Genomic DNA, 25,894 nt, shown 5'->3' on the forward strand with positions numbered 1-25,894 from the left:
GGCGGGTCCAAGGCAATCTTCTTGCCTCAAGACCAGACTCGACGAGTTGTTCATGCAACTCGGCGAGTCACAGCGTAGAGTGTTCATCGGATGAAGATCAACTCAACGAGTTGTTCATACAAATCGGCGAGTCGGATGAAGGACCATTGAGTATCAGTTAAGAATTGGACTCGATGAGTCAATGCCTAACTCGACGAGTATAGACGAGAGTAAGGACAATCGACTGGATATGGACTCGACGAGTTGGAAAGCCAACTCGGCGAGCCGGGTCAACTGGGAGTTGACTTTGACACTGACTTGACTGTGGTTTGGAATCGGTCAGGGGTAAAATAGTCATTTTACCCTGGAAATAGTATCAATGTTTGATTAAGTGTTTTATGGAAATATAGTCGGAGGATCACCGGAGCAGTAGTCAGACATTTGTGGATCAGCTTTTCAGCAGCCAGCCTTTCGAGGTGAGTTACCTTCCAGTAAAGGTGGGTCTAAGGCCACAATGCCAGCCCACCAAGTAGGAGTATTTTAGAAGATGATTGTCTTTGTGATAATTATATTGGTATGGATACGTGTTTGGTTATGAGATATATCTGTATGATATGTTACGTGTATGATAGGGATAGTTTTCCCCTGACAGTGGTCCTTAGGATCGAAGGGTAGGTCAGTACTCGCATATACCTGATTGTATGCTTATATCTTGTTTTTGTATGCTAGTAGTAGGAGGTGGAATACACCCCAGTTACTGGTTGAAGGATACCGATGATGATTATCGGTTGTAAGATACCGATGATGATTACCGGTTGAAAGATACCGATGGTACTATATGGTATGTGGTATGATGGGGGAACTCAGTAAGCTTTGTGCTTACGGTTTCAGTTTTTGGTTTCAGGTGCCTCTTCGTCTAAGAGGAAGGAGCCGACGGCGTAGCATGACATCACACACACATATGATTTTCCGCACGGAGTTTTCTGGGATTGTACTCTGATATGATATTTGTTTATGACGTGGGTTTCGAACATGATACATTGCTATATGAAATGACGTGTTGGCACAATATTTTCTAATGAATTCTTTTATGAGATAAATAATAAAATTGAAATTTTTGGACTTGAATTTTGGGATGGTACAATATATATATATATATATATATATATATATATATATATATATATATATATATATATATATATATATTGTGAATCTGCTCTATAAATCATTAATTTCGTATAAATTCACTTTATGAATCTGTATAGATTCACAATGTTAATCTACACAGATTTCACATGAGTGAATTTGTACAGATTCACAATGTGAATCTGTATAGATTCAAAATGCGATCTGAACAAATTCACAGTGTGTATCTGAACAAATCAACTTTTTTTATCAAATTTGATATCAATAGATGGAGGATAAAATTTTATGAATATCAATATTTTTAGTTTTTTTTATGGAAAATTTACTCTAAAAGTTAAGAAAATATTGATTCATTGGTTATAAGGTTTAAAATGGTTCCTTGTTGAACCGAAACCTATATATATATATATATATATATATATATATATATATATATATATATATATATATATATATATATATATGTTCTTTTGATATAATGCTAATTTTGTGACACATGAGGACGCGATCATAGCTATTCATCTCGGAGATAAAATAAAATTATAGATTGCAAAATATAATTAAAATTTCGAAAATTCTTTTTTTAAATTTTATTTTCATTATTTATTTTATCAAAAAAATTAAATAAAATAAATTAAATTATTATTTTTTCGAAATATAACTGAAATATTCTAATAGAATATTATACTGTAAATAACCAAATCGATTTTTTAGATTGTTAGAATATTATAATATTCTACTAAAATTAGTTGATATGTTAAAATATTCTAATATTCTACTTTAATTGTTATATTTGTTAGAATATTCTAATATTCTATTACAATTTTTTTTTGAATATTTATACTTTAATATTATAGTAAAATATTCTAACATTCTAAAAATCCGATTTACATATTTACAGTATAATATATCTAGTAGAACATTTCACGTATATTTTGAAAAAAATAGTAAATTTTATTCTTATTCTTATTATTATTATTTGTTGATAAAATAAACAACGAAAATAATACTTAAAAGAAAATTTAAAATTTTTTATTTATTTTGCCTCTTAAAAATATTTTTTATCTCCAAATGAATGGTTAGAATTGCGTCATCATGTCACAAAAATATATGATGGCCTCACATGAATTTAATCATATATATATATATATATATATATATATATATATATATATATATATATATATATATATATATATATATATATATATATATATATATATATATATATATATATATATATATATATATATATATATTGAAACGTTCAATAGATCACCATTATCAATGGTTCTCAAAGGATATAAATATATCTTTTTTCAAATTTTAAAAATTTTTATTTATCAAAAATATACTAAAAATATCTAAATTAATAACTACACATTGTGAATGTGTATATATTTTTCTGATTTATCGTGGGAATTTATATTCACATTGTTAATCTACAAAGCTTCAAACTATGAATTTGACGAAAAAAAGTAAATTTTATTTATCGAATTTGGTATCATTATAAAAATGATAAAAAGTTATGAATTTCTATATTTCTAATTTTTTTTTGATAAAAATTAATTACGAAAAGTAGAAAAATTATTGGATGCTTGGTTCCATGGTTAATAATTATTCTATATTGATATATATATATATATATATATATATATATATATATATATATATATATATATATATATATATATATATATATATATATATATATATATATATATATATATATATATATATATATGGAGATGTTAAATTGAAAACAATTTTTTTTTAGAACGTGAGAACAATTATGGACCAATCATTAGTTAAGGGCATGATAAAAAATTACATTTTCATTTAATATAAATAAAACGTAACATATACTTAATGGGAAGTGATTTATACACAACAGTTTTTTACCTTACACAATAATTTATGTATTATAAATTTGTACGATACAACTTTTTAAAGTATCAATTGTTGTGTATGGAAAAAAATTGTTATGTACACATCATCTCCCATACCTAATACTATAGTTTGTAACCACTGTTTCCATTAATTTAGCAATAACAATTATTTTTTTTTATTAATCTAATTAATAAAGTTGGGTTGAACATGTTTGTGGAAGACAAGTGAATTTCTTGAAGATAAGAAATAAATGACACTGAAATTACTTTGAGATTCGAGTGAATGTTTGTTACTAAAAAAACGAATAATTTTTTTTGTATCTTATAGTTCACTTGATTTTATTAGTAAATGAATAAACCATAATGTAGTCATAATTTTATTAGATTTGCTTTTTAACTTAAAGTTTTTAGGGAATGAATAAACAAAATACACTTCTAATGATAAATGAATACATTTCGACATATAAATGAATAAAATACAATGTGAAGATAAAAATCTAAATACATTTATAATCATTAATGATTTAAATTACTTCATTTCATGATCGTTCATATATTCATAAATAAATATTCCAAGACAAAGTGCATACATTTATACATGATTATAATCAATAAATATTAAGCTACTCCATAGTAAAATTAAATGGTCACCACCTCTAAAAAACAATAAATATTATTTGCAAGCTTGTGTAAGGAATAGGAGTGATATCTAAAACGTTCAAACATCCCTTTTCTTTGATCAATATCTCCAAAATGACAATAATATGTAAATTCAATAAAAAGATCTATAAAATATTAAAATGAGTGATTAGTAGTAAAAACATGTGGTGTAATCATAAATGATTACAACCCGATGTTTTTAAAAAATTATATTTCCTATAGTTATAATCATTAGTCAGTATAATCAATTTATATTTCCTATAGTTATAAGTGTTCATTTACACCCATAGTTATAACCATAAATGATTATAACCATTGCAGCCAAACATTCCTCATGCATTAAACTACTAATTAAAACATATTTCATTCCATTTATAATCTATTTATGATTATAATTGTAATTATAAATGAATAACATAATGTTTTACATTATAATTATATAATGTATATAACAAAGTCTAAGTAGAAGTTTTGATGTAAGCAAATTTCAGAAAGATCAAGGAAAGGAGATTAATCTCACAAGCTACTGATAATAATCGATGCAAAACTCATTTTGTTTCTGTACTTTCTGAACCAAGAAACCCAACAAAAGTATACAATCAATTTCTTCAAACAAAAAAAACCTAAAATTTTCTAATGTAACAAAAAATAAGAATAGGAAACCGCACCTACACTTGCACCGCCATGATCCATTCCTTCGTTCGATTCATCATTATTCTTTATTCATTATTAGACATGGATGACAATAAATCATTTTTTTGTCTCCACCACTTTCTTGAAAATAAACTAGGATGAAAATAAATCCGTAAATTAGGTTATGCTTAAATGATAGTAAACTATAATAAATACCATCCTAATCTGTTTAACAAAATATAGCATAATTAAAAGTTATTGGGATGAATAATTAAGAGCTTTTGAACAAGGAAGGAAATGCTCTAAAAAAACCTAATTCGTGTATTTTTATTGAGCAAAAAGAATTGTAAGTGATTGATAAACTTTTATATAGTTGATAAATTGAGTATAAAATTGGAATGTGAGAGAAAGATTGCAACAATAAGGAGACCCCACATTCATTTGATTAAGAAATTAGTTATCACAAAAAAACATAATAAGAGAATTAAGTGGAAGAAACTCTTGGCTACTAGAATTAGGCTATAAATTGATTCATCTATATGAATAAATCAAAATTGTAAATCCCCTCTATAACCAAAATTGGACTCTCAAATCATCATTTTCACACCTAAATTAGACTATAAATTCACTCAATTATATGAATGGTATGTCAATCAAGTGATGTAGATGAATTATTAATCACATTACCTATCGTTTCATCCAGCCTCATATTGCCATAAAACACTTCAACTTTTGTCATAACTACCCTTTTGACTAAGTAAATTTCGTCCTTAAGTACGCAATGACTATTGTGAGACTTGTGCTAGCACACCTAAGTGTACAATATGAGTTCCTAAGGAGCCATGAAGTGTTAGTATGCGAAATCTCTCCAAGTAAGTGAAATCTTTCCCAAATCTTTGCAAGTGTGTGAAATCTCTCCCAAATCTCTTCAAGTGTGTGAAATCTCTCCCAAATCTCTCCAAGTATGCGAAATCTCTCCAAGTATATTGAATATCTCCCAAATCTTTCCAAGTATGTCAAATCTCTCCCAAATCTCTCCAAGTATGTGAAGTCTCTCCCAAATCTCTCCATGTATCTCAAATCTCCCTAAGTACCTTCCTCAGTTGAAAACAACTCAAAGCCGGAAGAGAAAACCCCAAAAGGAACATCTTCCTCCTAAACCTCTTGCTCCTGAACCTCTTGCTCATGAACCTATTGCTCCTGAACATCTTGCTCCTGAACCTCTTGCTCCTGAACCTCTTGCTCCTAAAACTCTTGCTCCTAAACGTCTTGCTCCTGAACCTCTTGCTCCTGAACCTCTTGCTCCTGAACGTCTTGCTCCTGAACCTCTTGCTCATGAACGTCTTGCTCCTGAACGTCTTGCTCCTGAACATCTTGCTCCTGATCCTCTTGCTCCTGAACCTCTTGGTCCGGAACCCTCTTAGTCTGAAATACCTTCTTAGGAGCCAAGAGGAATTACACTTCGGAACCCTCTTGTTGACTCCAGAATTTTGAGAAATGCTCCGGAAATTGAACTACAACTTCGGAATTCGCCTCTAAGTTTCGGGATTTAGACCATTTCACACCTTTTTAGCATTATAAGGTATTTTGACGTTAGGAATCCCACCAAACTCGTGTTTTTCTTAACTAAGACCCCTAAAAACCCTATTTAATGCTAAAATTAATTATTTTAAGCATATTTTTAATAAAAAAAATAAATGTTTGGGATTTAGGAAAACCTTATCCTAAATCAAGATAAGGACAAAGAGGTTGACTTTGTGAGGTGATGGAATCCTCATTTCCCATGCAAATCACATTATTCAATGCTTCACCCACCAAATATCCATGCATGGACCATAAGATCCCCATGCACCACAAATTCCCTCCCTTTTCTCACTCTTAAGCACGACAGTAGAAAGAAATTTTGGACTTCTCACATCTCCCTCTCACTTTCCTCTCATTTTCTCTCAAGGATTCATTTCAAGAGCAAGAACAAGATCTTACTGAAAACAAAATTCTAAATTTCTCCTTGGAGTTTTAAGGTAAATTCCTCCACTCATCTAATATTTTATAATATTCGAAGATGAATCCATATTATTTTATTCATAATAATATATGATGAACACCTTAAAGATAACCTTCCTTCTAGGGAAGTTCCTCATCTCACCCAAGAGTTTAAGCTTAAGATCTTCACTCCATAACTCCAGACAACTCCTCAACTAACTCAAGGTGAGCTTCATACCCCACCTTTTTCAATGTTGTAATGTTTTTGGGGGAGAGTGCAAGTCAAATCTTGCCTAGATTCTTAAATGATTGCATATATACGTATGTTTGTATGTGTGTGTGAAATATTATTAAATTATTATTTAGTAATATACGCATGAACGAAGGATTTTTAAATTTCATAAAGAATAGAGGATACCTTGTACGAAAGAGCCTCCCAACTATTGGGCGTGTGCAACTTAACCCCTTTATCTATGCTCGTATGTCTAGAAAAATAAGTCATAAAAAGGGATTTTGATAAGTGGACACCATTTCTAGTAATTTTCTAAAAAAAGGAAACTTTGTGACTATTTTGCAAACTATCAGGGAGTATTCTATAAATATTTAATATAAAAGTTTGCGTCAAGAAAATATGCAAATAGAGACTTTATGACAGAAATATTTGCATGTCATAAACCGATGTCGTAAAACCTCCAACAACATAAGAAATGTTCTATGTGTCATAAAACAGAAAATGTGTGTCATAACCGGTAGTTATAAAATTATACAAATTATAACTTGACACTTTTTCTCTTGACTAAAATGACTTGTTTTTTTTTTCAATAAACGAAAAGGAACGAACACGAGCACCTAGTTAAGGAGCACAATCAACGATATGGAACGAGAACGATATTTCTATTCAATAAGTACGAATTTCATTATTTATCTAACAAAGAATGTATCTCTAATGATTGCTCAAAAGGTTGTTAATATTCTAGTCACAAAAATCTCACAAGTACCTAAATATAAAAATATTAGTGTACGTCTAAGTCCTGTAAGGAGTTATAGCGAGAGTCTCGAAGAGGGTGAGCGGGAATTTGTGTATAGATCTATAAGGGGCTGACACCCGCACATTCGTTGTTCGCTATAGCTAGACAGGCCAATCTAGGGTGACAAATGTCTTTTCCAACCCGAGGGCGCCTGAGAATCGCCAAAACAGGCACTCCGTCAGATTAGTATGGTTATAACGGCTCACTGGAATATGTTATATTAACTAGAAATTTATGTAAGGAAAACCTCATAAATAAATTTTGGCACGTTGTGTTGACTGTCCTACACGTGATAGGTGATGGTCCGCATTTGTTGTGTTGACTGTTCTAACGACCCAATTTTCACGTCCAAAAATTTCGTTTTTAAAACATTACTTTAGAAAACATTAATAATTAAAAACATTGTTTGATCAAACCACATCACAATGTAAACCATGTCTAAAAGCCAAATCATACAACCAATCGAAATATCAGTGTATCAATCCCAGGGTAAACTCATAAATGCGGAATCAAGGAGTGTGTGTGATGAGCCGCTACCGCGCCTGGTCCTTCCCCTTGGCTGAAGAGGTACCTGAAACAACAACTGAGAAATGTAAGCACAAAGCTTAGTGAGTTCCCCCATCGTACCACATACCATACAACACATATCATACATACTGCCAGGCTATTCTGGGGTGCCAGACTACCCGGTACGGCGATTCTGGGGTGCCGACTACCCGTGCGGCCATTCTGGGGTGCCGTCCTACCCGTGTCAAGCCATTCTGGGGTGCTGACTACCCGTCGGTCCTGACAACCAATCCTCGGGGACTATTTCACCCCCTACTGCTACTACTATCACATATCATAACATAACATATTATCAGACATATCTGGGGTGTCTGAACTACCCTTCGGTCCTAACAACCGAACTCGGGGACTGCTCCCCTCCTACTACCTCCAACTCATATAACAGATCATGCTAGCATATAAACATAACATCACATACTGTCAGATGTATCTCGGGTGTCTGACTACCCTCCGGTCCTAACAACCGAACTATACTACTATCACATATAACATATCATGCTAGCATATAACATATCAGGTAGTAGCAAACCTAGATGATATCACAGAGACAATCATCTATCATACGTCTCCTACTGGTGGGCCAGCATTGTGGCCTTAGACCCACCGCTATTGGAAGGTAACTAACCTCGAAGTAGCTGCTGATCTGATCGGGAACTGGCTGTCTATTGCTGCTGCTGCTGCTCTAGAAATCCTCCGGCTGCAATTCCCACAACATACTCAATCAAACACTGCTAACTGTCCTTTGGGTAAAATGACCATTTTACCCCTGATCATGCCCTAAGTCAAAGTCAGAGTCAACTTTCCGTTGACCCGACTCACCGAGTTGGCTCTCCAACTCGCTGAGTCCCTACCCAAACGATTATCTTGAATCCCGTTTCTACTCGTCGAGTTAGGCGATGACTCGACGATTTCTCCTTCTAAACTGATATTCAAGTCCTTCATCCTACTCGCCGAGTTGTATGAACAACTCATCGAGTTCATCTTCATCCGATGAACACTTATGCTAAGACTCGCCGAGTTGTATGAACAGCTCGCCGAGTTCATCTTCATCCGAAGAGCACTTATGCTGCGACTCGCCGAGTTGTATGAACAGCTCGTCGAGTCCGTTCTTGATCGAAGGAGATTGCCTTGAACTCGCCGAGTCAGGGCATTGACTTGCCGAGTTCCTCCATGGATGAGTTCAGCTTCCGACTCACTGAGTCACACCCTGTGACTCACTGGTCACACTCGACACTACGAAAAGGGGACAAACTCGAAGACTCGCGAACCGACTCGTCGAGTCAGATGAACGACTCGCCGAGTCGTTTCCATGCAATTACTATATGGTCGATTCTGCTTGAATCCAGCTCATGCCATACATAGATCCGTGATCCTGGGGCTTGATTAACACGTAAAGTTTCCAACTTTACATGCAAATAGACAACCATGAGGGTTTTAGGGACCAAAATGCACCAAAAGGGGTAGATCTAGGGCTTTCATGCAATATGGTTCCAAAAAGACAGTAGATCTGAGCTCCTGGAGCTCAACCATGCCTAGATCTAAAGGTCAATCAGCTTATTACAAACCCTCAAACATACACAAGCTTGGAAATGGTTCAAAGAGGACTTTAATGGAGCTATAAGGGACAATAAGCTTAAAAATAGAGGGGAAACGAGCTATATCTCAGGGGAAACGTTGGAATGACACATAGATGCTTGGCCTCCTTCCCCTCTTCTTGATTCACTCTTCTTTCTCCTCAAAAACCTCAAGAACACCACAAAAACACTTTAACTCACAAGGAAACAAGGCTTGAGAGAGGTATAGGGCTTTGAGGATGAATGGGGGCGAGATTGGGGCGGAATGAGAGTTTAAATAGGGTACAAACCCCTGAAACTTAGGGTTTCATCCAACAGCGGTGACTCGCCGAGTACAGGATATGGACTCGCCGAGTCGCCAACTTAAATGTGTCCCGGGTCCCGTCTCTACTCGACGAGTCAGACGTATGACTCGCCGAGTCCAAGGCTAAAAATGGAAAATACTCAAATAAGATTTACGTACCAGGAACCAGGTGCTACAAATCTCCCCCACTTATTTTAGACTTCGTCCTCGAAGTCTGCTGCTCGATCCTGAAACAGCTCGGGGTAATGATCCATCATCTCGTCCACTAGCTCCCAAGTCCATTCCGAACCCTTGTGGTGCTGCCATTGCACCTTCACTAGCTCTATCCTCTTGTTCCTCAAATCCTTCGACTTCCTGTCGAGGATTGCGACTGAGCGCTCAATGTAATTCAGGCTGTCATCAACCTGAGTATCCTCTAACGGCACTACTGTTGAGTTGTCCACTAGGCAGTTCCGCAGCTGAGAAACATGGAAAGTGTTGTGGATTTGGCTAAGCTCGACTGGTAGATCCAGCCTATACGCCACCTTGCCCACCCGGGCTACAACCCTGAACGGTCCGATAAATCTCGGGCCCAACTTGCCCCGCTTCCTGAATCGAATGACGCCTTTCCAAGGCGACACCTTCAGGAGAACCATATCCCCGACTTGGAACTCCAAGTTGGATCGACGCTTGTCGGCATAACTCTTCTGTCGACTCTGAGCAGTCTGAAGCCTGCTCCGAACCTGCTGGATCCTCTCGGTCGTCTTGAGCACCACTTCTGTGCTCCCCATGACTCTCTGGCCAACTTTACCCCAGCATATCGGGGTCCTGCACCTTCGTCCATACAACATCTCGAATGGAGGGCGGTCGATACTCGCGTGGTAGCTCTTGTTGTACGAGAACTCAGCCAAGGGAAGATAAGTATCCCAGCTACCACCGAAGTCTAGCACGCACGACCGCAACATATCTTCCAGAGTCTGGATGGTCCGCTCGCTCTGACCATCTGTTTGCCGTGAAAGGCGGTGCTAAAATGCAAACGAGTGCCCAACTCGTCATGAAACCTCTTCCAAAACCTGGAAGTAAAACGCACATCCCTGTCCGAGATAACCGATACTGGCACCCCGTGCCGCGCCACGATCTCCCTGATATAGATGTCGGCCAATTTCTCGGCCGATATGCTTTCCTGAATCGGGATAAAGTGAGCACTCTTGGTCAATCGATCCACGATGACCCAAATCGAATCCACTCCACGTGCGGTCCTGGGAAGCTTCGTGATAAAATCCATCGTGATATCTTCCCATTTCCACAGTGGAATATCCAACGGCTGCATCTTGCCATGCGGTCTCTGATGTTCGGCATTAACCTTCCTGCAGGTCAAGCACCGCTCAACGTACCATGCCACATCCCGCTTCATGCAGGGCCACCAATAATCTAGACGAAGATCCCTATACATCTTCGTAGCCCGGGATGAATAGAGAATCGGAACTTGTGCGCCTCCTCCATCAAAATCTGGCGCACGCCTCCGTGATACGGCACCCACACCCTACGGTGTAGTGTCAATAGTCCTCGGCTATCGTAATCAAAGGAGGAAACCTGACCCACCACATGCTCGGTCTTCCGATGTTCCTCCTTGATCGCCTCCTGTTGAGCCTCCCGAATTTGCTCCAACAGGGGAGTCACTACGGTCATCCTCATGCAAACGTCCCTGATCGGCGCCGCCTTGCGGCTAAGCGCATCGGCCACCACGTTGGCCCTTCCCGGGTGGTAAAGGATCTCACAATCATAATCCTTCACCACGTCCAACCACCGACGATGCCTCATATTCAGATTCGGCTGATCCACGAGGTACCTCAAACTCTTGTGGTTCGTGTAGATGGTACATCGAACCCCGTAGAGGTAATGCCGCCAAATCTTGAGGGCAAAAATCACCGCCCCCAACTCCAAATCATGCGTCGGGTAGTTCGCCTCGTGAGGCTTGAGCTGCCTCGAAGCGTAGGCAATGACATGCCCCCTCTGCATCAGTACCACGCCCAACCCTGAAATGGACGCATTGCAGTATACCACAAAATCCTCCACACCCTCTGGCAGGGCTAAGATCGGCGCCTCGCATAGTCTCTGTCTCAGTGTCTCAAATGCAGCCTGCTGCTCGGGTCCCCATCGAAAGACCACGGCTTTCTTCGTCAGCCGCGTCAGGGGTACGACTATCTTGGAGAAATCCTTAATAAATATCCGATAGTAGCCTGCTAATCCTAGGAAACTCTGAATCTCAGATGGAGACTTCGGAACCTCCCATCTCATCACGGCCTCAACCTTGGCCGGATCGACCAGAATCCCGTTCTGGTTGACAAGGTGTCCGAGAAATTGCACCTCGCGCAACCAAAACTCACACTTGGAGAACTTGGCATACAAGCTCTCCCTCCTCAGGGTCTCCAACACCTCTCTCAGATGCTCCTCATGCTCCTCCTGAGTCTTGGAATAAACCAAGATGTCATCGATAAAGACTATCACAGACCGATCCAACATCGGTCTGCATACGCGGTTCATGAGGTCCATGAACGCGGAAGGAGCATTGGTGAGCCCAAACGGCATCACCACAAACTCATAGTGGCCATAGTGCGTTCGAACCGCGGTCTTCTGCGTATCCTCCTCCCTGACCCTCATCTGATGGTATCCCGAACGCAAATCGATCTTGGAAAACCAAGACGCTCCCTGAAGCTGGTCAAAGAGATCATCAATCCTCGGGAGTGGGTAACGGTTCTTCACCGTTACCTTATTCAGCTCCCAATAGTCTATACACATCCGGTGCGACCCATCCTTCTTCTTCACAAATAGGATCGGGGCTCCCCAGGGTGAACTACTCGGACGAATAAATCCCTTGTCTAGCGGCTCCTGCAGCTGCGTAGACAACTCCTGCATCTCGGGAGGAGCCAACCGATACGGTGCCTTGGTTATCGGAGCCGCACCAGGAACGAGGTCAATCCTGAACTCCACCTGTCGCTCCGGAGGTATCCCAGGAAGCTCCTCTGGGAAAACATCTGCGAAATCTTGCACCACCAGAACCTCGCTCACTGTCGCCTTACCCGCCTCCCAGGTATCCATCACGTACGCGACATATCTTGCGCATCCCTGCTGAAGGTAGCGTCTCGCCCTCGCTGCTGAACATACTGCGGGTCCACACTGCGGCCTCTTGCCATGAATCACTAACTCTCCCCCGCTTGGGGTCCTGACCCGCACTAGCTGCTGCGCGCAATCTATCACCGCCCCATTGGGGCTCAACCAATCCATGCCTATAATCACCTTGTTCGTACGCAACGGAATGGGAACCAAGTCTACCAAGTAGCGCTCCTCAAACAAACGCAATACACAATCTCGAAACACCATCGATGCTCGAACCGATCGATCATCAGCAATCTCTACCTCTAAAGGGCAATCTAACTCGCCCACAGTCTCATGAAACTTCTTGCTAAGCGCAAGGGAAACAAATGATCGAGATGCACCCGAGTCGAACAACACTTGAACTGGGATGCCGTTCACATGGAACGATCCTAATGCATACATATACATACGGAGCACATATCGATATCATAACATCATAAAAATAAAATAAAGGGAAAGAATCATACCCGTCACCACATCGGGTGCGACGCGTGCCTCCTCGGTAGTCAACTGAAATGCTCGACTCCTCACCACCGGAGCCTCTGCCTTGCCCTGCCGGCCATCCGTGATCCGCAGGGTCGCTGGAGCTGGCGCCTTCACCGGCGCTGAAACTATCAACTGGGGGCAATTGGCCTTCTTGTGGCCCCTCTGGTTGCAGTGGAAACACCGCAACTCAGACGTCTGAATAACTGCTGCCAGAGCAGTGCAATCCCTGCTAAAGTGCCCGGACTTGCCGCACTTGTAGCAGCCTGATGATCCCATCCTGCACGCCCCCTCGTGCAGCCTGCCGCATTTCCTGCAGCGGCTCGGTCCTGACTGGCCTTTCGGCCTACCATCTGATCCCTTGGGCTTCTTCCCCGAAGCCCCTCTTGTCTGTCTCTCCTCTGACTTCCGTTTCCGGATGTGCTCCAAATCTATCTCCCTCTCCCTCGCCCTGGCAATCATAGAGTCCAAGGTAGGGCAAGCTGAAAAGCTAACATGCTCCCGGATGTCAGCTCGTAGCATATCATGATAACGGGTCCTCCTCATATCCTCGTCACCAGCATACTGGGGCACCAACAAAGCCCTCTCCCGGAACTTGGCCGTGATCTCCGCCACAGTCTCCGTCGTCTGTCTCATGTCCAGAAACTCCCTTGCCAGCTGCTGAAGCTCGACAGCCGGCGCAAAATCTGCCCGGAACCTGGTCACAAAGTCCGACCAGTTCATAGCCTCGATAGCTGAGGCTCCCAACGAGTCACCCACTGACTCCCACCAATCCCAGGCTCGGTCCCGTAAACACCCTGCTGCATACCTCACCTTCGACCCCTCAGGGCAGAAGCTAGTCAACTGTGCAGACTCGATGTCTGCAATCCATCGCCTGGCAGCAATGGGGTCTTTCACCCCGTGGAAATCTGGCGCACCACTGCCCCTGAAGTCCTTAAAGGACAGTGTGCGAGGACCCAACTAGCCAGATGCCATGTCGCTCCTGAACGCCCTGATGAGATCCTCCATCAACTTGGTGATCCCTTCCTTGATCGACCCGAAGATAATGAGAGTCGACTCAAGGATACCCCTGGTGATCTCTGACGCGATGAACTTGCGTAGTCCCTCATCTACCGGCTCAGAACCTGATCCCGAACCTGACCCCTCTCCTGAACCGCCATCTACCGGCCTCGAACGAAGTACCACCATTCTGCAATACATAATACACTCATTAGTGATACTGATACTTCCTGAGGGATCACTGCTACTTACAAGTTCCCTGGTCTTATCTTGGCCTTCCTTAGTTCGGGTACGGATCCTCTGCTTTTAGTAGTACGGGCCCATACTACCTTCCACATCTATCCGAACCTTCTTCAAGGAATGCCTCGACTCCACCAGATCCCTTTCACTACTGCCGATCACTGCTATTCTCATCCTAGGCTTACCCTAGGGAAATCTCTGGTTCTACTCTATCCAGTCCTCAGCTGCTGCAGGCCTCCTTGTAATGCCAATTAGCCATTACCCGAATACCATCACATGTGACGAGGCTCAGATAATCCTTCGGGTACCCGACTCGTCCCTACCACGGTTGGACTCAAACAAGAGCTGCGCAGTAGGATCAAATCCGCCACTCTAATATTATTCAACCCTGGTCACATGTGACGTGACGTATTCGCCTAATGGCTAACTCCCATTATTCAGAGTCCCACATAGCACGAAGCAAGCAGCATTCAGACATGGGTAATAATCTCAATCAACTCTATCTGCTTACAGGAACTGTACTAGCATAAAGTGCTAAGCTCATACTATCAGGCATAACCTACTCAGGCTATCCTACTTGCTGTCTACTCAATAACTAGCATGCAATTCTCATACAACTGAAACACATAAAGCAGGCACATAAGGCATCACTCCTAGATCCTTAGTCCTATTCTAGCATGCTGTTCTACAAAAGCTGATAAACATAACATAAACTTGTATGGGTACTTTGGGGAATACTTACTTGAGCTCGGCCGGTCGTGCACATCACACACTTCGTTCTTTCTCAAAACTCTTTTCTCAATTTTAGAAAACATTTTCCTCTAGAAAATCTTTTAAGCCCTCGATTTGAGTCCAGACACCCCCGAAGGTGTGTCCGAATCCCTCAAACCAGGGCTCTGATACCAACTTGTAACGACCCAATTTTCACGTCCAAAAATTTCGTTTTTAAAACATTACTTTAGAAAACATTAATAATTAATAACATTGTTTGATCAAACCACATCACAATGTAAACCATGTCTAAAAGCCAAATCATACAACCAATCGAAATATCAGAGTATCAATCCCAGGGTAAACTCATAAATGCGGAATCAAGGAGTGTGTGTGATGAGCCGCTACCGCGCCTGGTCCTTCCCCTTGGCTGAAGAGGTACCTGAAACAACAACTGAGAAACGTAAGCACAAAGCTTAGTGAGTTCCCCCATCGTACCACATACCATACAACACATATCATACATACTGCCAGGCTATTCTGGGGTGCCTGACTACCCGGTACGACCATTCTGGGGTGCCGACTACCCGTGCGGCCATTCTAGGGTGCCGTCCAACCCGTGTCAAGCCATTCTGGGGTGCTGACTACCCGTTGGTCCTGACAACCGATCCTCGAGGACTATTTCACCCCCTAATGCTACTACTATCACATATCATAACATAACATATTATCAGACATATCTGGGGTGTCTGAACTACCCTTCGGTCCTAACAACTGAACTCGGGGACTGCTCCCCTCCTACTACCTCTAACTCATATAACAGATCATGCTAGCATATAAACATAACATCACATACTGTCAGACGTATCTGGGGTGTCTGACTACCCTCCGGTCCTAACAACCGAACTATACTACTATCACATATAACATATCATGCTAGCATATAACATATCAGGTAGTAGCAAACCTAGATAATATCACAGAGACAATCATCTATCATACGTCTCCTACTGGTGGGCCGGCATTATGGCCTTAGACCCACCGCTACTGGAAGGTAACTCACCTCGAAGTAGCTGCTGATCTGATCGGGAACTGACTGTCTACTGCTGCTACTGCTGCTCCGGAAATCCTCCGGCTGCAATTCCCACAACATACTCAATCAAACACTGCTAACTGTCCTTTGGGTAAAATGACCATTTTACCCCTGATCATGCCCTAAATCAAAGTAAGAGTCAACTTTCCGTTGACCCGACTCGCCGAGTTGGCTCTCCAACTCGCCGAGTCCCTACCCAAACGATTATCCTGAATCCCGTTTCTACTCGTTGAGTTAGGCGATGACTCGACGAGCTCTCCTTCTAAACTGAAATTCAAGTCCTTCATCCTACTCGCCGAGTTGTATGAACAACTCGTCGAGTTCATCTTCATCCGATGAACACTTATGCTAAGACTCGCCGAGTTGTATGAACAGCTCGCCGAGTTCATCTTCATCCGAAGAGCACTTATGCTGCGACTCGCCGAGTTGTATGAACAGCTCGTCGAGTCCGTTCTTGATCGAAGGAGATTGCCTTGAACTCGCCGAGTCAGGGCATTGACTCGCCGAGTTCCTCCATGGATGAGTTCAGCTTCCGACTCACTGAGTCACACCCTGTGACTCACTGGTCACACTCGACACTACGAAAAGGGGACAAACTCGGAGACTCGCGAACCGACTCGTCGAGTCAGATGAACGACTCGCCAAGTCGTTTCCATGCAATTACTATATGGTCGATTCTGCTTGAATCCAGCTCATACCATACATAGATCCGTGATCCTGGGGCTTGATTAACACGTAAAGTTTCCAACTTTACATGCAGATAGACAACCATGAGGGTTTTAAGGACCAAAATGCACCAAAAGGGGTAGATCTAGGGCTTTCATGCAATATGGTTCCAAAAAGACAATAGATCTGAGCTCCTGGAGCTCAACCATGCCTAGATCTAAAGGTCAATCAGCTTATTACAAACCCTCAAACATACACAAGCTTGGAAATGGTTCAAAGAGGACTTTAATGGAGCTATAAGGGACAATAAGCTTAAAAACAGAGGGGAAACGAGCTATACCTCAGGGGAAGCGTTGGAATGACACAAAGATACTTGGCCTCCTTCTCCTCTTCTTGATTCACTCTTCTTTCTTCTCAAAAACCTCAAGAACACCATAAAAACACTTTAACTCACAAGGAAACAAGGCTTGAGAGAGGTATAGGGCTCTGAGGGTGAATGGGGGCGAGATTGGGCCGGAATGAAAGTTTAAATAGGGTACAAACCCCTGAAACTTAGGGTTTCATCCAACAACGGTGACTTGCCGAGTACAGGATATGGACTTGCCGAGTCGCCAACTTAAACGTGTCCCGCGTCCCGTCTCTACTCGACGAGTTGGACCTATGACTCGCCGAGTCCAAGGCTAAAAATGGAAAATACTCAAATAAGATTTACGTACCAGGAACCAGGTGCTACAACTGTCCTTCTTCATCGCGTAGAATGTCCACAATAGCCATGTTGATTCTTTCTCCTAACAAGTATAGATTCGTAATACTGCTACTTTTACAAATTAAAAGGCACTGGACTCTATGGAAAACGTTTGTAAACGGTTTGGATAACAATAAACTAACCCACACATATACATAGTTGGAAACTAGAACTTATGATTATTTGCAGAAAATATAGGATTTTCTGGGGAAAACGATTTTTCTACGATTTCAATAACGATAAACTAAAACTTATGAATATTTTATAGCAGAAAATATAGGATTTTCTGGAGAAAATGATTTTCTACGATTTCGATAACGATAAACTAGAACGCACACACTCAATTTTACTCGACAAGAGGAACAAGATTTTCAACCATATTTTCTTTTTGAAAATAAGGGATTTTTCTTGACACAGTTGATTGTTACTATTCAAAAGAACTATGTTCGGACACAGTTCGCTTTTTCAAATCACACTACTTTTCAAAAGCACTCCTTAAATGGATGAACAAAAGTAATGTCATGCACACATATATCCATGATTTTCAAGGCAAGACTTCAAACGATTTCATAGAAAATATCGGATTTTCTGAAAGTACAATGAGAATGATTCTAAACAAGTGTAAACGATTCTATACAAAAATACTTATGAACTCACCAAATTTTTAGTTGACGCTTTTCAAAACGACTTGTATTCTCAGGGATCTAGTAAGCAGGTAACAAGGGACGCTGATGCAGGTCTAATTAGCTATAGTTTGAAGTTTTCTACTTATGTATCTTTTGTGTAACCCGAAGAACAAATACAATATGTAAAAAATGTAAGTTTGTTATCTCAATGTATGATGTTTGGATTGCTCTATTTCATTTATATTCAATTGTTATGATACTGCACAATGAAGTCACCCGCCTCCAGACGTTTCCGTCGTCTGGTCCGAGGGTGTGACAGATTGGTATCAATGCAATGTTTATAGTGAACTGGTATATCTAGCCATACAAGATATACAACTATAAATATAATGGGACTTAAAAAAACTCTGCCTTAAAGTATAAACAAACTCTGCCTTAAAGTATACTTTAAAAAGATGTACAAGTATTCTATAAAAGTATATGTATCTACTAACACAATATCATAACGAGAAGAAAACAAAAGTAACTAAAAGGTTGAACACTACAATCAAACCTGGGCAGTTATGTAATCATATCTGGGATAAATATAACCTGATCAACTATATTTATTTGAGATATGACCAACATGTGCTTGGGAGTGATAGTGGTGTTGCAACAAACCTAAAACCTAACAACTATGCGCACAAGAGAATACTAGAATTCGAACATCAAGTTTAAAATACTATAGGAGTATTTTAGGATACTATAAATCCCTCCCACACCTAAACCTTCCCCGTATATCTCGTACCTCGATACTCTCACAAAGAAGTAGTTGAAATTCCTCGCCAAGACTTCTTCTACCCTACCACGGTGATTTGCGGATGGGCAAGGAGAGACCGAAAGAAGCCCATGAGGAAAATCCAGAAATGGATCCTAAGGGATACCCAGAGATGAATTGTGAAAGGGAGAATTCCGACTAAGAACCCAAAAAGGATAAAAGCGCCAAGGAAACCCTTGACGAGCTTTACCCGATTGTGAGTAGACCCGAGACCCTTTCACCTTTCTCTTCCCAGATACGTAACCACCCAATATAAGTGCCCCCGGAATGAACATACCTAGAGACAAAACGATACCCACGCAAGAACAAGTTGAGGAATTTGTTCCTATCCAATTCATGGCGCATCTCCACAAAATACAGTCCAATCCACAATCGACGCACGCCAAACTCCGATAGCCAACACCCTCACAAATCAGGCATCATCTCTGTCTAGACCACAATTAACCCAAAGTGACTCCCGGTTTCCAACCCTCTGTCATGGAGGAGTGGAGACCATAAAGAAAGCCTGCTATAAGGGAATGTAAATCTGATCCCCCATGAGTAACAAGAATGCCATTCCAAATGCCTTACGAAACCCACAAGTAGGACCAGAAAACTATACACACCATGTACACTCCTTAAAAGGGGAAATGGTCATTTGGAGACTACAAATCATAGCAATCAAGGTTAGGACAACCTTAGTAGTGCAGAGAACACATAAAAGGCACCCATAATATAAGTGAAATGGCCACGTACTTTGTGCGCCAAAGGAGGATCACAACATTACTCGCCTTAGGTCCAAAATGCCCTTAATCGCAACCAATAGTAGTAAACCAAGAGGAGTACACCCTCCAAAAATCCATACAACCAAATACGTTAACTATACTGCCAACTATGTGCTATTTTGACAGACTTAACGTCATGCAATATGGGTTTCCACTCAATACCATAACTACATCATAGGGATATAGGTTGTCACGATTAACATCACTACGTTAAGATATTTCGAGTGAAACCCCATGGAACTAACTACGAGTACTCACAAGCTCACTTTTTTTGTGCAACAGAGTTATGTCTTCTCATGAAGGTAACCAGTACCCCGACCAGGCGCCGGTCCTACGAATACACTCCACCACTTTCCAATCCACTGTAACAGCAGTTGTGGCAGCCGTCATGGCATACTTCAATGCCAACGACACAAGCGAAGTTGGAAGCAGTATCAGTAATTTCAGCCGTAACAACAACCTAGGAAACCAACGAAGGACAACTCACCTATGCACTCAAAAACCTAAACCTAAGAACAAGAAACGAAAGTTTGGGAACGAAAAAGGAGGCAGTTCGATTCAGAGGCCTACTAAAAGGCAACAAGCAGGATCAGTCCCTAACCCTACAAATCCTACTCCTACCACATCGAGATAATCATACCTTGGGAACAATCCACCCGACAACAAGTTCAAATACCAGCATTGGGGAGCCTGCCAGACATTTTGTTGCAAAAGGTGCAACAAGATGGGACACACCTCCCGCTACTTTAGGGACCCGACCCCATGTGTCACCCCAACTCCCAACCCAAAATAAAGTCCATCTTATCACAAGTGCGGTGCAACAGGACATCTCAAGAGAGATTGTCCAGCAGAGATGACTAACGAAGGAGTCGACGACTAGATAGCAGTTGACGATAAGGAAACCTACCGCAGATTTTGGTATGTTCCACGATAAACGTAAGCATCAAACTATTACAAAAGTTTTTGTCAATCAAAAATATAATCCAAAAACTATTTTCTCGTTAGAGAAAATCCTGTAAATCACGGGAAGCGAGGGATCCTCACTAATGGACCATGATGGTTCCATATGAACGTTAGTATCGTATATAGTTAGGATTCCATAAACTAAGAGCATACAATCCCGCATCATTTTACTGTCCCTGGTCTGAATGTTGATTAGGACAGAACCCCACAGTCAATTACCTTTTAAAATCCTAAGTATGTGCAGTTAGGTCACATCCATCTATAGTGAAAGGACCTGGCAGAATTCAGATTACGAATTCCCTTGCCTTATAAAAGCACCCTCGTGTCACTAAGAACACCTAACATGCAGAACGAGATAGACCTAATGGTAACAACGAAAACGAAACTAGCAACGATAAGAACACGAACACTAGAACACCTAACAAGCAGAAATGAGATAAACTCAACGGTAACAACAAAAACAAAACAAGTAGCGATAGGAGCATGACCATAAAACACCCTGTTATTCCTAGCAACCAATACTCCTCAAATCAACTTAATAAACGGGAGTCTAATGTCATCAGTTGACACAGACAGGCTTTATTTTCACCTTACAAACCTCGAGCTATGAAAATAGACTTTCTTCTTACTCAACCGAATAACAAAACTCTTTCAGTCGATAACGACGAAATCCCTATCAACCAGACGCCAAAGTTTTTGCATAAGAAATACCACACCCTTCCCTAGCCCCAACAAACATGGAAAATTAAGGAGCAAAGGGCATATGAAGGAATCCATAAGGCTTCCAACATTCCTCCAGAGATTCCGAAAAATCTCTTAGAAAACCCTAACCATGTGCTAAGCGGAAATAGAATCTCCCCGACTCCTAGAGCCACCTTAATGACCAAACAACCCATACCACTTAGCACAGTCACAAGAACAAATAGTGTCTGATTACAAGCTCAACATATTATGTAAATGAAACATCAGATCTAGTCCTTAACCACAGGAAGCACCTATCTAAATAATAAGGGGAGAAAGACGAAACTGTCATAGGCACCATTGACTACGAGTAAGCCAAACAAACCCATCCTCAAGGATTGATACTCCCTACCCCGAATCGGAGACATGATCAACCACCGACAAGGAACTGGCAAAGACCGACCTATGATTAGCTTGGAAAGACCTTAGGGAGAAAAACGCCCACGATAATCAAAGACTCATAAAGTTAACTACCTCACGCAGGCTTAACCTTGGTGACCAGAGTACCAACTCTTAAGGCCAGAACACTCTACTTCTAGGACACCAAGATTCTGATTCCTAGAAGACCAATCCAAAGGCCTCGCAGAGCAAGGTCCGATAACCCATAGTCTCCGATTAACTCAAGAGCTCAGTTAGGCATTTTACATTCCATGCATTCAACACTCATAAGTGTCGGACCACCGAAACTCTAGAAATCCCACTTGACAAGAACAAAGTAAACAAGAATCTGCACCCCGAAGAGAATCATGTGTAATAGACATTGGCAAGACTTGGGAGACCCACCTGTCCCTATATCACGATCTCGAAGCTTCGGTTAATGCTAGAAAAATCCCTAATCAAGTACTTCTATACCAACAACTGCCACCCGAGCATGGGAGTTGTATCCTTCGAGGCCCTACATGGCCGGAAATGCAGATCATCCTCTGTTGGGCGTAGGTGAGAGACACCCGAAAGACAAGAGGACAAGCACCCATTAGCCCACCCACTAAGACTCGAGGTCATTCAAGAAACCACAAAAAGAATAGTCAAAACCCGAACACAACCCTAAACATCGTAACGCCGACAAAAGAGCTATAGCAGGTTAAAGCCTTGGAATCTCAAGTAACGGATTAGAGTATTCTTAAAACTCTTTTCTTGGGGAAAGATGACTCGATTTGAAAGGTAAGGTAAACTAACTCCTCGATGCACCAGACCATTCGAGATCCTCGTACGGATCGGTCCAGTAGCCTACAAACTCCAACTACCCTCCAAGCTTAGTAACGTACACCCCGTGTTCCATGTGTCGAACCTAGGAAATGTCGGTCAGACAAAACCCTCCTAGTCTCACTGGACAAGATTAAGTGAATTAGAACCTCCTAGTAGTTGATCAACCTATCAAGAGTAAGGATAGAAAAGTTAAGAACACAAAACAAAGCTGCATCCCGATGGTGAAGGTTCAAGAGAACGCTAGGCGTGAACCGATATTCACTTGGGAACGCAAAGACGAAATAACTCAAAAGTACTCTCACCTATTTCCACATATGTCACCCTATCTTTCGAAAGAATTTCGGGACGAAATTCCCTCTAACGGGGGAATGATGTCACAACTAGCCTTTTGACTAAGGAAATTTCATCCTCAAGTAAGCAAGGACTATTGTGAGACTTGTGCTAGCACACCTAAGTGTACAATATGAGTTCCTAGTGAGCCATGAAGTGTTAGTATGTGAAATCTCTCCAAGTATGTGAAATCTCTCCCAAAATCTCTCCAAGTGTGTGAAATCTCTCCCAAATCTCTCCAAGTGTGTGAAATCTCTCCCAAATCACTCCACGTATCTCAAATCTCTCTCAAATCTCCCTAAGTACCTTCCTCACCGAAAACAGCTCAAACCCGGAAGAGGAAACCCCAAAAGGAACATCTTGCTCCTGAACCTCCTGCTCCTGAACGTCTTGCTCCTGGACCTCTTGCTCCTGAACCTCTTGCTACTGTGATGAGAATAAATCTCTAGATCGTTTAGATCTTTCACAGGTATATAGATAAAGAACAAACAATTCAATCACAAAACGATTAAGAACACAATATGGAATCAATATGAAGCTTATGATTCAAATATAGTCATGCCTTAGCAGAGCTCGATAAATAACTTCCACTGTAGAGGCAAGCTAGGGTATACAATACTTTGATAAGAAAATAATAAAAGCGTTACTTACTAAGGATGCATGCATGCACCTTAAATACTAAAAACCTAGAATAAAAATAATCACGGTTGGACAGGCCCAAACCGGATACCAAAACTGGGCTAAGGACCGAGCCCATGATGCAACACTATAAGCCTAACAATCTCCCCCTTTGCGTCAATTGGGGCGAGACCTTCACTTCAGTTGATTAGCTGAAGTTCGCTTCACCACTTTGAACAAACAAGGAATTATAGCAAGAAGAACATGGCGAAAGTGGATATACCATCTTATCATATCAGTGAAGTACTTCTTGTCGCTTTCACTGTTTTGCTTGCATTTGTGAATAATCCCCAGAACATACTCCAAGCATGAAGTAGTAAAAAAAAGATGTTTATCCGTTAAGGCGAACCGACATTTCTTACCATCCTGTTTGGTGAACATCACAGAATTTAAGACTGGATCAATCTTTCCCATCTTCATCTTGTTGACATCACTTACAGAACCAACTGGCAGAATGGTGGGCTTCTTTTTGAGAACCGAAGCGACCTATTGATCCATCTTAGCTACCTCTAGAACATAGCAGACTAACAATCTTTTAAGATGATCAATAATTGGCTCATACTCACCGGGTTGGAGAGTAGAATGTTGTGCAGGACAATCCAATCATGAGGATTAAGATTGGGAAGATCAACAAGAGAGAAGGTATGCTCAGACAAAGTCGAACCTCTTGTGACTTTGAATTTGACGTTGATAAATTTTCCTGCTGCTTGAGGCTTAAGGACCCGAACTGTGATGATTTTCTGAGCGCTCCAAGTGACATATTGTGGTTGAGCGAACTCTAAGTAGTAATCGATGAGCTCACGATCAACCTTCGGGTATGGATGTGGGACTTCTACAACGGGAAGAAAGCAGTGAAACACAAATGCCTTTCGGGTGATAGGCATGTCAAATTATGAATCCTTTGTGTTTTCACAGTCCAGAGACACTACTGGCTCAAGCCACTGAGTGTTAGGAGAGTCAATGGCTTCTTTGAGCAACTTCTCCAACGTCCAGAAGGGAAAAAGAGTTTTCTTGCTTTCTAGGAGATCCTAAGCCTCCTTTAATCTCCTTTCTCTTTCTTCAGCTTCTTTCACAATTTTGGCGTTAAGATCGATTTCCTTTTCCCTTGCCTTTCGCTTCAAGGCATCAGCAATTGTTTCCTCTTCCTCATTGTTGTCATCCACTAGTGGATCCTTTCCTTTACCCTTAGGACCCGAACCTGAAGCATTCTCAGTCTTTTGTAGTTCTGGCTGGGAAGTGAGAGGAGGTTGAGACGACGATGTGAGTCCTTATCCCTCTTGTTTTAGAGGTACCATCACCTCGGAAACACCTTCAATGCGACTCAACATCCCAAGGGCAGGACGACATTTGTCAGCAAGATGGCGTCGAATAGAAATAGTCAGAATAGGGTCATGAGCCTCCAAAACGCCTAAGAGAATTGCATGAATGTCAGAGACACAACTCTTGACAACAGCTCTTTCAGAGTGAAGTTGAGTGACCACGTTGTTCGCTTAAGAAAGTTGAAGACTTTTGGTCTTGAGTTGAGTTGTCTTGCGAGCAAGTTCATCCATTAGGGAGTTTTCCATAGCAACGTCATCTTGAAGCTTGGTAAGACGCTCATTGAGAGAGGAAAGAAGAGCAGCATTGTCCTTTTGAATATCCTGGCGAAGATTGACAAAATTTTGCTTCTAAGCAGCAAAGGCTTCTTCAAGCTTGGTTATTAAGTTGGTCACTTTAGAAGCATTTAAGGCAGTTGCTCCCTGTAAGGACTCAAGATAATGTTTGCATCTTGAATTAGTTTATCGACTTTTTCAGTCGCTTCTGTGCACACTTTGGTTGAAGCATTAATGGCTTCTGTGGCACGAGAGATGGAAGCCTCATGTGCTATGACAAAGGAGTCAAGCATTTTCTGAATAACAGATTCAGAATTGGGAGTGTGAGAGGAAGAAGAG

Source organism: Lactuca sativa, chromosome 6 (assembly GCF_002870075.4).
Source record: "Lactuca sativa cultivar Salinas chromosome 6, Lsat_Salinas_v11, whole genome shotgun sequence".
Lineage (NCBI taxonomy): Eukaryota > Viridiplantae > Streptophyta > Magnoliopsida > Asterales > Asteraceae > Lactuca > Lactuca sativa.